General features: G+C 36.8%; 2 pseudogenes; both read left to right on the top strand.

Moving 5' to 3' along the window:
* The first annotated feature begins 2,737 nt into the window (after positions 1–2,737).
* On the top strand, positions 2,738–7,963 carry LOC117105687 (annotated as a pseudogene).
* A 2,376-nt stretch (positions 7,964–10,339) lies between these two features.
* On the top strand, positions 10,340–15,396 carry LOC117105678 (annotated as a pseudogene).

Genomic DNA, 15,396 nt, shown 5'->3' with positions numbered 1-15,396 from the left:
CTACAGGAGTAGCCGAAATATTCGCCTAATAAATTTTAGTGTTTCTAAAGTCAACATCTTACGTATTTGAGTTTCTTTACTGTTACGTTATATTATATTCTACATATGTTTCGAAACACACGTGGACACGCCTTCTTCATATATATGTATATATATATATATAAACAGAATAGGCCTTACACTCGTCAGTTTATGTCCTTCCTATGAAAGTAGTTTTTCACATTGATATGAAAGGTGATCATGATTACCTCATTTTAATCGATTGCATGCATAAAATAAAACCTTAAGTGTGATGTTCAAACGTACCGTAGCTAATACACCATTGATGTACTGTACACTAAAATATGCGCTCAAAAACGAAAGAGCTCCTGATGACTTCTTACATGCTTTTGGAGGAACGTAATAGACATGTCATACCAACTTACATGGCCAGATGAATGAAAATACTTCACCATGGGGCGGATGCTGAATTGGCGGTAGGGGGTGCGTGCAGATCTATTTTCGAAGGTGGGGGACATTTCGGGAGTCCACATCCACCGTGGTTTGTGGCTGAGGAGCAAATATTTGAGGAAATAGTACCTGTAGAAATGACACTTCATCGTCACATCATAATTATATTAAATTTGAGGAAATAGTATCTCTAGGTGGCCGGGAAATGACACTTTTAAATAGTGAAACTCATCATCACATCACGTCAAAATGAAGCGCCAACAATCTTTTATCAGCTATTTTCGGCACCATCTAATTAATATGTGTGATGTACGGTACCATAAAAAATAAAACTTAAAAACATTGTCTTTGATGTATTTACTAACTTCAAAACCGTGAGTCCACACCCATCTCAGGCGGTAAAATTTGAGGAAAATTGTACCTAGATTGCCGGATTTAACACTCTTCTTATATAGTAAAATTCATCCATCATTATCGATCTAATTACTCGCTGTGATGTACAATAGAAAACAAAATTAACTGTCTTTGATGTATTTACTTTGCTTTACCCACTTTCTTACTTCTCAAATTATAATAAAGGTACGCGCACTCGAGTTGTATTATAGGTAATTTCAGATGTTTAGTTGTCAGAGATACCGGTATCTAGCTCTAGCATCCTTGGTAGTAATGACCACATTTTGTTTTGGAAGGTCTGGCTGGAACTACTGACTGATGTTCCAGAAAAAGTATCTGCTGCCCTCTCTAGTTGATTTTCCATATCATACAACTATAACAACTTCATCAAAACATAGTCAAATGGTCAAATAAATGAAAAGTTGTGGGGCTTTGGTCCAATTGAGGGCGCTAATTCCTTTTATTTTTACTGTTTTTTTTGTATCTCAAAAACCCCTCGCCAGGAAAAAAAAAACTTTGCATACCTTCTAATTAGGATACAAATGTCCTATTTCAGCCTTTAAAACAATGATTTGTTGAATATTTTAATGTCAGGTCTAAAGAGGATAAAATAAGACGTAGGCCTACTCTGGCTGTACAGAGCTCTTAAAACCTGAGTTATTTATGCCGTTTATTTCAACAATGTTTTAAGCATCTTCTTGACTCACTCACAGTGAGGAGGACAAATTCTTCCCCTTAAAAATATGTGGGGGAACGTGTTCCCCTTCCTCCATGATCTGCTCCCATGGGTGCATGAGAGTCCACACCACCTCAGCTCCAACATGGTTGGGGCTGAGGTACGAACATTCTGAGAATATGGACCTTTGGGTGCCTGGAAATTGCAAATTCTCATACCTTAAAAATGTTACCAATAATTCATATCAAAAATAAAATACAACAATTATTTTTCTTAATACAATTTAAGGGGTACGACAGCACCATCTGTATCCCCCCCCCCCCTCTGCATCCGCCCCTGCTGTCCTTGTGTACCGGTACCTCTTTCAGACAGACAACACAGTTATGATTTTCATTCAGGGCCACCATCCTTCCCAACCCCCACCTCCTCGTCAGGAGAGCTCCGCAGCACTTTCTAAACATTTTGAGTGCCACCCCTATTTTTGTCATATGACTACTTAAAATTGTATTCAATTGCTACAACAATCTAAAAAAACATTTAGCGATATGAGTGAAAAAGTGGACGTCAATTGCACCGTCAAGAGTAGTACAAAATATTAGCCTGGTGAATCTTTAATTTTTAATATTAATGACAATATTAACATTTTTGACGTGAACACCTGTTTAAACATTTTAATCAATACCTGTAAATACAAAATGATATATAATATTGTTATTAATATTAAGATACTGTAACTATAAGCCACAAATGAATGGATACAATAATGAAGACGTGTTTAAGAGTACTTTGTGGACAAATCCGGGGATTTCCTTTTAATACATATGTACTTGATCATTCAGGAGAGTATATACACATTATACTCTTTTCTGTTACCTCGATCTTCCCTCTCTCTGAAAGTGTACACAATAAAATGATAAAATGTTTTTTTTATAATTTTTTTATATTTTTTTATTGTTTTTTTTAAATTATTTTTTGGGCATATTTAGATCATAAGATGGTACGTTTGCACTCGTGCGAAATTGATGAAAATATAGGATAGTCTCTAATGCGAAACACATGAGTAGTAAAAGGACGTATATGAAATTAACATGTATTTGTGACGTCAATCATAAATATTATAGGCTTACCTCAGAGCATAATTATGGATAAGGTTCATAGAGTGAGCTTTGGCAACATGAAAGTATTATTGACATTGTGTATTTGTACGGATTCGATTGAATTGAATTGAAGCGTGACGTGTGAATCAGCCTGGTGTGAATTTCAGTTGAACTGCACCGCGAACATGGGAGAGGCTGCTGATTTAAACTTGCTTTCAGTGTATTTTCAGAATGTTAGTGTTCGATTCTACCAGCTACTGGCTTTTGTCGCAATCGTGTCTCTCATTTACACTGAGAGGAAACGACAACAAAAAATTAACTTACCGCCTGGCCCACCCAGGCTCCCTTTGCTAGGATCTATTCCTTGGATCAACCGTGAAAATCCATCCAAATCATTTACACAATGGGCAAAGCAATACGGTTCGGTAGTCACGTTCTACCTAGGTTCGAAGAGAAACATTATAGTCAACGATGCGAAGCTAGCCCGAGAGTTGCTCATCAAACACGCAGACGTATTTTCAGAGAGACCAGATATTATAGGGGCCAGGTTGTGTTTTGGAGTGAAAGGTTAGTCTGAGTGGATGATAAAATCCGCATTGCCTGAAGTATAAAATTGTGTATACAACAATCAGGGGAGGATATAGTGAGGGAAGGTGGAAGGTGCTCCCCCTCCTCCCCCGTTTTGGTAATAAATTTTAAAATTTCAATGCTTATCGCGGTTGTATATTGAAATAATCGCTACTCTTATCTAAAATAAAGGTTGGCCCCCCTCCCCCACGCCCGGTTGTAAAAGTTCTGGATTATTCCCTGAAGATATTGAGACTAGGGCCTACTGTACTCAATAAAATACCGTAAATAAACATCGAATCAAAGCCATACTGTAGGCTATATTCAAGGTATACCAATCAACTTGACGCCAACATCGGAGATTTTAAGTTAGACTAATTTGCAGGCGTGGGACGTTTGTTCTGAAAACTTCCCCTTATTGAGGAAGTGTTGGGAGGGAGGTGGTCCGTACATATACACTGTCTATTATAAGCTGGAAATAAAAATCCAGTCCGTATTTAAATTGCTTATTTTATATAAATTATATAAGTTAGTTATTAGCTTACAATTGCAAATCTAGGAGAACTATTTTTCCCGCTGATCAGTTACGGACATGTAAATAATAGGCCTATTATGCATTTTAAATACATTTTGTAAATCAATTGAAGGAATTTTATATAATTTCCTTGAGCCTGAAAAAAGAACCGATAATGTTTTTGATTGAAGTGTAATAACTTATTTGATACGTTCAAGGTTTTTCCGATTTTTCGGCATAGGCCACTGGTCCCCTCCATTTAAAGACCACTTTGGGACCGGGGTTTCCGTGGTCTTTAGCAGCTTTGGTCTCTAATTAGAATAATAAAAATAAAAGAAATTTGTTAATTTGGGACCACAGAAAAGTGGCCTTTAATTGGAGGTGGTCCTTAATTGGAGGGGTCTTTAATTGGAGGGAGACCTGTATATCTTTATTTTTAAGTTATTTATATTTATTTATTTATTTACTGTAGATGATAAATAATTAGTAGCCTAATAGAGCATCTAACAATTTATTTGGCTGTGCTCTAGGTAGGCGTAAATTGCAAATTATATATTTTTACTTTCTAATTCGGCGACCTTGTCGGACTAGGGGTGGGGCCCTTTTTGTCCCCCCACTGGAGACATTACTACTCTAAAATAGACTCTGACCCCATTCTATGGTTGGCAGCAGCCGCTTCCCCGCTGTCGCCTGGGAACGGCCCCAACCACTCCACAACCTTGCACACCCGTCGTGGATATCGGGCATATGTCGGGCAAGTCCTGGCAACATCCCTGGACCTACTCTACACTTCACAAATTCAAGAGATATGAATATTAAGATACGATGCGATATACACTTTATTGTCAAAAATCAAAGAAAGAACTTCTGAATAATAAAAATCGATACAATATATACAAATATACTGTAAGACTGTAAATATAATGACTGTAAATATAATGACAGACTAGTGTACCTTAAATGCTCGAATAAGCGCCGCTCTCGAATAAGCTTTACCTTAAGTCACCTTTGGGGTTTTTTTCTTGGGCATGGAGGTATAAAAGAACGAATATGCAGGTTGTATAGCAAACTAGTTTAAATTAAGGAATATTTTGGTGTTTATACTGTAGCCTAAAATTAATTTGTCTTTGTATAGGCAGTGTTGTTCTTGAAAGTGGAGACTCTTGGAAGACACATCGAAGATGGGTAATCACTGGTCTCCGACACTTCGGGATGGGCAAGAGGAGTCTTGAGGAACAAGTTCGTGTTGAGGCCAGCGAACTCTGCACGGAAATTCAGAACGAACGTGGCAAATTCTTTCCGCTAAAATACATTGTGAACGCTGTATCCAACATAATCTGTTCGGTCAGTTTTGGAAAAAGGTATGAATACAATGATCCACAATTCCAAGATCTTCTTGAAAACGTGAATGCGTATTTTGCATATTCACACTATGCCAGAATACAGGAGGTGTTTCCATTTCTAATGAAACTATTTGTAAAACGAAAGCAATATGCACAATATTATTGAGTTTGTGAAGAAACATGTGGATGAACACAAAGATACATTCAATAAAAATGATATTCGTGATCTTGTTGATATGCTGCTGTTGCAAGTTGGAGATGAATCTAATGCAGAACCAGAAGAATCTGTGTCTGGTACACGGAAATCGACCAGTTACACCGGAAAGTCGCTGTGTATAGCGGGAGAGTGTCTATCTGATGATAGTGCTTTTCTCTGGAGATCGATTCTGATGCTATTTTTGGCGGGGACCGATACTACGACTAACACAATCATGTGGTTTCTCTTGTACATGATCTGTTATCCTGCAGTTCAAAAACGAGTAAGTACATTAACATACGAAATGAATTTCATTAATAATAAACATTAATTCATTAACATTAATGAACATTAATGTTCATTAATTTTATTGTTGTATTTTTATGACTCGGTCACACAAGCAATATACACATGTTAACTATTACAATCTCAACCTCCTTAATGCTGCTGTACAGTATATTCAGTACAGAACATAGATAAGTTACTTTACTACATTATATCGTGTGTCCATGCTCATTATATGACTTTGATTTTTAGCTTTAGATTAGCTCAAAGAGGGTACAGTATATGCTAAACTGGTGGTAGTCCAGGCCCGTATCCAGGGAGGTTTTTATGGTTCGGGGAAACCCCCCTCTTTTGTGGCGAACCCCCTCTTCAAATTTCCCAAATAAGTCCTACAACCCAACTAATGCACTACAGACCCACCCATAGACACAGACGTTCAAACATGTTTGCTTTTATAGCATTATTTAGACCCATAAAGCACAAAAATCCTCTTGCTTTGGGGGTTTCGGCGACCCCACCGGGGCTTCGACCGTAGACCTCACGCCCAGAAACCCCCCTCCCCCTTGGAAGAACCTGGCTACGGGCCTGTAGTCACTCCTGTGTGCTAGATCATAAAGGTCGGCCTGAGATTCTTTGTTCAGTTGTACTCTCTAGTTTCAGCAACACACAGTCGATCTTTAGCAAATTAGTCTTGTTTGCACCATTATAAGGACATTTATCAGCTAAAACTCCTTGATGTATATACATAAAAATTGTATTGAGGTCCATGAGTGGTGTTATTATCTTTGTATTTCCATCATAGGTCCAAGATGAGATTGAGAAGGCTACTGCTGGAGAGCGCCCTCTAACGACATTAGACAGACTACAAGTTCCGTACTTTGAAGCAACAATTTGTGAGGTTCAGCGACTGGGTAACATTGGGGCTACACTAATACCTCACCGCACCAGCTCAGATTTTGCCCTAAATGGATATGATATTCCAGCCAATACTGATTTTAATATCAACTTAGCATTCATTCACACGGATCCGAAATACTGGAAAGATCCATTTGAATTCAAACCGGAAAGATTCATGGATGCGGATGAGAAGACCTTTAAAACAAAGGACGTGTTTATGCCATTTGGTTTAGGTAAATTTGTAAATTTTGACATTCCTTTTTTAATATTATGCAATAATATTTCATTTAGAAGTTTGTAAGGATTTTACTTCGATAACTTTGCGTGACACATTTGTAAACACATTGTTCAAACCTGTTTTCATTTGATTTAGGTCGACGGGCCTGTTTGGGTGAGAGCTTAGCTAAAATGGAGATTTACATATTTATGTCAAGTCTTCTGCAGAGATTCAAGTTTGAACTGCCAGAATCGAGCCCTCGGCCAAGCTTTGAACCAGTGACAGGCATCACACAAAGTCCACGATATTTTGAAATCGTAGCTAAACCACGTTAACCTTAACGTTAGCACAATTGTATTGTACGTTGCATGGTCTGTGCTTTTGAACTGTTGTATATGTTTGTAGATAATTGACAGATTAATAATAATAATAATAATAATAATAATAATAATAATAATAAACTGCTACTGCTCTGCTACCACCAGTGGCGGATTTAAAGGGGCCAAGATTTTCCACCCCCTCCCCTAAATTGCTCAAAATAAAATGTTAGCCCCATCATGGTTGGGGCTATGGTGCAAAATGTGGGGAAAAAGTATCTCTAGTTGGCCGGAAATGACACTCTTATAGAGTAAAATAATCATCATCACATCTCCATTAGTTAAAATGAAGCACCAATAAAACGTCTCATAATTCTTTATCAGCGATTTTCGGCAATGATAGAGATATAAATAATCTGTGTGATGTACCTTAGAAAATACAATTTTATCTTTACACGCTTTTTTTCATACTTTTTAAATTATAATAAAAGTTTGCGTACTTGATTCGAGCAGTATAGGTTATTCAGATGTTTGTTGGCACTGAGAGATACCGGAACCTTGCTAAAAGTTAAAATGTATGCTGTACAGCGATCTTTCGTTAAAACCTGTTCATACTTTGAATTTTAGACGGTTGGAAACGGAAAGCCAATTGAGTTGTTTGGAAAGTTGTGTAACATGGTACAATTTACGATGGTTTTGGCAGTCCAGTTTTGAAGTGATTGAGTTGAGGAACTGTATAAAAGTGAGTTAGTATAATCAAGTCGAGAGATTGTTCAATATTAAAATGTCGTTAAAGTATAACAAAGTGTATATTAATTGATTTCAGTGTTTTGTTTAATATTTTTATGAAGGAACATTTGGATAACATTTCGCATTATTGAAAAACATTAATAGTTACTTCTGGCAGTGAAGTGATTTTAAAGAAACTGAGAAACTGTATAAAAGTAAGTTAGCATAATCAAGTCGTGAGATTTTTCAATATTAAAATGTCATTAAAGTATAAAAAAAAAAGTGTATATTCATTTATTTCAGTGTGTTTAATATTTTTATAAAGGAACCTTTGGAAAACTCATTATTAAAAAAAACAATAGTTAATGTAAGCCAATTTTTACTCATTATCGACAGGTCTTGGGGCCCCTCTTATTACCCAGCACTCCACTACAAATGCTGGACAATACGGTAACTTTTTTCTATAACTTGCAAAATAAAAAAAAAAATAAAAAAACAAAACAAGACGGAGTGTACGGTATACCTGACGGTTATTTGAAACTGTTCAACCATGAAGACTCTGTGGTCTAATTGTTGAATGAAATGTCTAGCAACGGAAAATCTGTCTATATAGCGGGAAATTTTTTGTCTGCTGACGATGCAGCTTAACCTTGGAGATCAATTCTAACTCTTTTTATGACAGGACTGATAGGGCCGACAACGACTAACACAATAATGTGGTTTCTCCTGTACATGGTGTATTATCCTGTGGTACAAGAACGAGTAAGTACGGTACACTGAAATACAAAATGAATTCATTTTTTTTCTTTTCAACATTTCAACGATAATCAAAAGAATCTATTAATGTGACTTGGAGCACGATTGCCAAATATTGCCATTGTATACTAAAATAGATTGGAATCCTACATTTTTCACTTCAAAATTAGGTCTAAACTAAATATAATTATAATGCATTTTCACTGCAAACCAAATTTCAAATTATGAAGTACGGCATAAATGGATACATGATGGTTATAATAATCGGGTAAAAAAACATCAAAACAACAGAGATGTGTATAAGAGACAGTATATATATATATATTATATCACTCCTGTACTCAAAACCATTCACAAGATTCGGCTCCTTGTTTATGAGGTACTTATGTATGGGTCCCGAATATCTTGCTCATTGTTCGTTTGTAATCCTAGGTCCTCTGATAAGTGCCTCTTATCTACCCCCTATGTATAAGAGTGCTCGTTCATTTTCTGTGGCTGGCCCTCTTGTTGGAATGAACTTTCACTTATCACTCGTACAACAGAATCGGTTGGGCATTTCAAATCTGAACTTACAACTTTCCATTTTCGTTCTCACTTCCATCCGTTAATGGAATAATTCGGATATTCGGAAGATAAAAGCCTACAACATTGAACCATGAAGATGGTCATTTAATTTAGATTGCCCTTATCACGTTTCGGAGCGTAGTATCGAAATGACACTTTATTAAAAATCAATTTAGTTACCTAATCGTCTTTATATTTGTCTTTTCAAGCCTATTAGACGACCAAAAAAAAGATGATCCAAGAGTCGTAGGCCAACAGTGCTTATGGGAAAATAAATTTCCGCCTATGCTTTTTGTAGTGTTAAAATCTATTAGTCTACGGTATTAATTAAAATGTTGGAATGTTATCTTATATGACCAGGGGAAGATCTAGGGAAAATCTAGGGGGTCATGCGACGTGCGAAGCACCGAGCGGTGTTGGTGTTTACATTTTTTGTCTGGAAATGCTTGAGACCATAGACACTGATGGAATTTTGGACCCGCGCCTGATAACGATTTATTAAATAGTTGTTTGATAATGCTTATTGATATTGGCTTCATAGGAACTGAAATTATTCATGGTTAAGCATGTAAACTATGTACGCTAAAGAAATGCGCGTAGGTAAATGACGATTTATGCATAGGCATAATTTATACGTTGCATGAAAATATTCAAATTAAAATTGTGTGCAAAATATTAGATGATTATATTTTAAAGTAGTTATATTTGTTTTGACGTTGTCTACCATGACGCGTCGTTACACCACTCATGTTCTGATTCATGTTGGTGTAGTCGTCGTCGTCGTCGTCGTCGCTGTCACTGTTCGTATTAATATTGTTTGTTACCACGATAATTAAAGTTTGGTAAGTCGGATAATTGAATTCAAACTCTACTTATTAATTCACAGCGTAAAAGGAGCATTTCAAATTATACTATATGAATTCAATATCTCATTTTAAATTATACTGTAGCCAACGAATTGACTGACAATGACTTATATAATTGCATTAATTGCGACAGCCACATGCCTCTGGATTCTGCGGAACATCTTTATTTACCCGTATGCCTAATTGTTTCATAGCTCCGACATCGAAATTACGGTAACCGTTCATTTTTCATCTGTAGACCTACAGACAGATAAAAAAAAAATCATACAACAACTAATGATCATAAAATACGATAGTACCGGTATAAAAATATACCTGAAGGCCTATAAGTCAAACAACGAATAGTATTTCATCTCATGGAATATATGGTAGGTCCATGGAGTGAAACAGTAATACTATAATCCATCTTCGAAATCATATAAGTTGATTTTACGATAGTACGGGTACTATTATGTGGTTATGCATTGCTTTAGTTACTAGTTGCATACAGTAGCAATTGGTGAGACCGAGAAAAAGTGAAGTGAGGTGAATTTATCGCAACTATGGGAGAACACGTCGTTTATAAATTGCTTTCAACATTTTTTCAGAATGTCAGCGACTTACAATTCTACTTACAGGCATTTGTCGCAATCGTATCGATCATCTACATTCAAAGAAACCGAAGAAAATTTAACTTACCACCTGGGCCACCTAGGCTACCATTGCTGGGATCTATCCCTTGGATCAACCGTGAAAATCCATTTAAATCATTTACACAATGGGCAAGGCAATATGGTTCGATTGTTACATTCTACGTAGGTTCGAAAAGAAATGTCATAGTCAACGATGCGAAGCTAGCTCGGGAGTTGCTCATAAAACACGCAGACGTATTTTCAGAAAGAGCTGACATTATACGATTTAGGTTGTCTTTTGGTGGAGTAAAAGGTTAGTCTGAACATGGATGTATGAAATCTGCATGGTCTGTCTGCAATCAATACAATACTCGTTAATTGTGTGTACAAAAATGTTGTGCACACTCAATATAACAATCGGATTAATAAAGATTATTTTAAATTGTTCACCAATCAACCTGTCTGTTTAATAGATTATACTCATACCATAGAGAAAATAGAACTATGCTTATACCCAGCACCGAGTGAAGGCGCATGATCTTCCCGACAGAGGGGCTGAGGCCCATCATGGGGCCAGGGGCGCCAATGAAACACGGGGTGGTGGGTGTCCACGGAAATTTGACGAATTTTAGTAAATTTTATTAGTTATTTGATAAGCATCAAACTACTGTAATGACTTTATAGTTGTTGTTGTATACAAACCAAAGTCGAGGTTGATTTTTTTTTTTTTTTTGGAGGTTTTTTATATTTTATAATCTTAAGTCAGGGTATTACTGGCTGGACCTATTTTGTTTGTATAATGTAAAACTGAAAAGTTTTCTGTGGAATACGGGTTACTGAAGCATAAGTATCCAATTATCGTGATTTGGCATTAAAAGATCATGGATGTTTAACCAAATAAAACTTAACATAGATCTTGCCCAGGTGTTGCGCTAGGTTGAGAGAGTGAAAAATCACAATTATCGTCAGTGAGAAATAAAAATGATGTGACCTTTACGGTTTTGAGACTCTAAAATAAGCATTTCATCTCCTTAAATTATCAGATCTTCCGGGGATTTCTGTAGGTGGCAGCCGCAGCCCAGCTGGCGCCGCCCACTTGCACTTTCGTCCAGGAACGGCCCCTACAACACCGCATATAGCCGCACACCCGTCGTCGACATCGGGTCTAAGTCTATCGTGCAAATTCAGGCAATACCCCTAGACTTACCTATACCCACAAAAAAAATCAAGATCCGCGTTTCAGTGTATCATAAGGGCCTACTGTGTTAATTGTTACCTTATCCTCTTACCTTAAATGGCATTTGGCTTTCTTTGAGCATGGAGAAGATATAAAAGAACGTTAACAATAACCATGCAGGATGTATATCAAACTGGTTTATAAAGGAATAATTTGTTTTTGATACTCTAGCCTAACAGTAATTGGTCTTTGTATAGGCAGTGTTGTTCTTGAAAATGGGGACTCTTGGAAGAAGCATCGAAGATGGGTAGTCACTGGTCTCCGCCACTTTGGAATGGGCAAGAGAAGTCTTGAGGAACAAGTTCGCGCTGAGGCCAGAAAACTCTGTACGGAAATTGAGAAGCAAGATGGCAAATTCTATCCATTAAAATATATTGTGAACGCTGTATCCAACATAATATGTTCGGTTAGTTTTGGAAAAAGGTATGAATACGATGATCCACAATTCCAAGATCTTCTTGAAAACGTGAATGCGTATTTTGCATATTCTCACTCTGCCAAAATACAGGAGGTGTTTCCATTTCTAATGAAACTATTTCTAAAACAAAGCAATATGTAGAAAATATTCGGTTTGTGGAAAAACATGTGAAGGAACACAAAGATACATTCGACAAAAATGATATTCGTGATCTTGTTGATATGCTGCTGTTGCAAGTTGAAGAGAACGATAATTCTGTAGGATTGGTGTCTGGCACAGGGAAGTCGACCAGCCACACCGCAAAGTCGGTCTGTATAGCGGGAAAATCTCTATGCGGCGATACTGCTTTTCTCTGGAGATCGATTGGAACGCTTTTTGTGGCGGGGACAGATATTACGACTAACACAATCATGTGGTTTCTACTGTACATGGTTTGTTATCCTGCGGTACAAAAACGAGTAAGTAATAATAATAATCACTAGAACAGTCAATTCATTGAGTTCTTAAACCTCTGTGCCTGAATACAGTAGGCCTACCAACAATACGTAAGCCGTGTATGATGGGCGAAACTGCAGCATACCTTCAATGAAATAATGGGATCGCCTGTCGCATTTAGGTACAATTTTCTTGAGCGCTGCGGACTACCCTAAAGAAAAAAAAAGAATCACCTGCAGTATTCAGGCACATTGTTTTCTTATGTTATACAAAAAAAAATCGAATTTCCGTGACCGTGACCTTGACCTTTGTCCTTTGGCTTATTTTCCCAGAAAATAGAATCGTGTCTTTCTTTGATTGCTATGCACCATTCCACTAAATTTTATGATGATCCATTCCATAGTTTCTGCGTAATCTTGCTAACAGACAGTCAGTGCATATATAACCTTCTTGGCGGAGGTAATAATAATGGTCAACTTATAGAGCGCATATTTTAGAGACATCCTTGCGCTTAAAATTATTAGCTCCGGTCACTGGATCAAACACACATGAGAGACATACTCAGGTCGCTGGGGAGAATTTCATAATGTTGCAGCTGTCTCTGTGCATTATGTGTTTGAGCTTCAGGTACCCACTTGTACTCCTGTGTGGAGAGAGAAAACCGTGGTTAGTGCCTTGCCTAAGGACACAAGCGAAATACACAGGCAGAGAAATGTATTGATATTTTAAATTTCATTAATAATGAATTAGTTCAGTTACATTTTTGACAATTGGAAGGTTGTATTGTTATATTTTTATGAACAAGTTATATACGTACCGGTACTGCTCAAACCCCAAGGAAACAAGAACCTACAGTAGTTCCCATTGGGCTTCAGCATTACAATACTCAAACTCCTTCATGTGCTTTATATTCAGTAAAGACCATTGATACAACCTTACTACATTATATCGTTTGTCCATGCTCTCAATAATTATATTGATTTTGATTTCCAGCTTTAGCTATTTAGGGTAAAAGCTATAAAACCGGTACCGGTAGTAGTCGCTGCCTGTGCTGAATCATGCAAGTTTTTTTCTTTTTTCAATTTGCTACTCCATTTGGTTTCAGCAACATACTCTCTGCAGTAAATAAAGTCGTTTTAATTCATTAATAATAATAATAATAATAATAATAATAAATTGCCATTTATATAGCGCATATTGCATGAAACTGCCTCTATGCGCTTAACAAACAACTAAAAAGAATTTAAAACAAAAATGATAATAAATATAATAGTAATATTGTGTGGTGGCAAGCAGTGCACGGTCTATTAAGGTCAACCATCTGCCTCTGCTCTGGCGCCATCCGACCTCTACTTAGCTGGCGCGAACAAAGGAGCAGGTTTCACATTTGCCCTGCCACAGACGAATGGGTGCTCAGAGACAGTACAACCACAAACTGAATAAAAAGCATGACAAAGTGAAAAAAGTAATTTATGATTTAGAAAAAAGATGGTTTAGATTATTCTTAGAGCACCATAACATTTGCATTGGTGGATTCAAGGGGTAGGGGAAGGAGGGTGGCTAGCAGCCCCTCCCCACCTAAATTTTAAAAATTCAACCAATCAATCATCGAACAGGGATTTATTTACCGCCAATATCCACGGCAGAATGCAATTTTCAGTGGAGCTATGACAATTGCATTACTCAAAGTGCACATTAAATATAGAAAACAGAATTATATTTAAATTTAAGTCTAAGAGTGTCTCTTCAGCAGAGGTGCCATAATCTCATCAATTTTCCTACATCCTCCATGTTTATTTGAGTATGACGATACGTATGCATTTTACCATAAAAATATAAAAAGCCTCCCTCTGGAATAGTCGTCTCCCTCGAATAAACAACCCCGTCAAATACTTTTCTCTACGATAAAGGTCCTAGGGCGTTTATTCGAATAAATATTTTATCTTTATTATTTCCATCATAGGTACACGATGAGATTGAGAAGGCTACCGCCGCAGAACGCTCTATACGGACATTAGACAAACTAAAAGTTCCGTATTTTGAAGCAACAATTTGCGAAGTTCAGCGACTGGGTAGTATTGCGGCTACACTAATATCTCACCGCACCAGCTCAGATTTTGTCTTAAATGGATACGATATTCCAGCAAATACGAAGTTTAATGTTAACATAGCATTCGTCCACACGGATCCGAAATACTGGAAAGATCCATTTGAATTCAAACCAGAAAGATTCATGGATGCGGATGAGAAGACCTTTAAAGCAAGGGACGCGTTTATGCCATTTGGTTTAGGTAAATCTGTAAATAATATGTTAACATTCTTTTTAATTAAAATTTCATTCAGATGTGTGTAAGGATTTTACTTCGATAATTAATAGTCGTCATGGTTTTGAGTGATACACGTTGTTTAAACAAAGACTGTTTAAACCTTTCATTTTTTTAGGTCGACGGACCTGTTTGGGTGAGAGCTTAGCTAAAATGGAGATTTACATATTTATGTCAAGCCTTCTACAGAGATTCAAGTTCGAACTGCCAGAATCGAGCCCTCGACCAAGCTTAGAACCGATGAAAGGTCCACGGTATTTTGAAGTCGTAGCTAAACCACGTTAACCTTTGACGCAACCTAACTTAAATTTGCACAGTTGTCGTTGCCTTTTAAGTATAAAAATGTGTTTTCAGTGTGTTGTTCATTTCTATGAAGAAACATGTGGATATTATTTTTCGTATTATTATGAAATTTTTAATGGTTATTGTAAGACAATTTATTCATTATTATTAAATAATAATTTTATATAGCGCCAAAGTATATAGAATGGACCTTTCCGCTAA

The sequence above is a fragment of the Anneissia japonica genome, unplaced genomic scaffold, assembly GCF_011630105.1.
Source record: "Anneissia japonica isolate Jap-2015-1 unplaced genomic scaffold, ASM1163010v1 scaffold640_len1575945_cov177, whole genome shotgun sequence".
Lineage (NCBI taxonomy): Eukaryota > Metazoa > Echinodermata > Crinoidea > Comatulida > Comatulidae > Anneissia > Anneissia japonica.
Note: the sequence above shows the minus strand (reverse complement) of the source record. Positions and strands in the feature narration are given on the sequence as shown.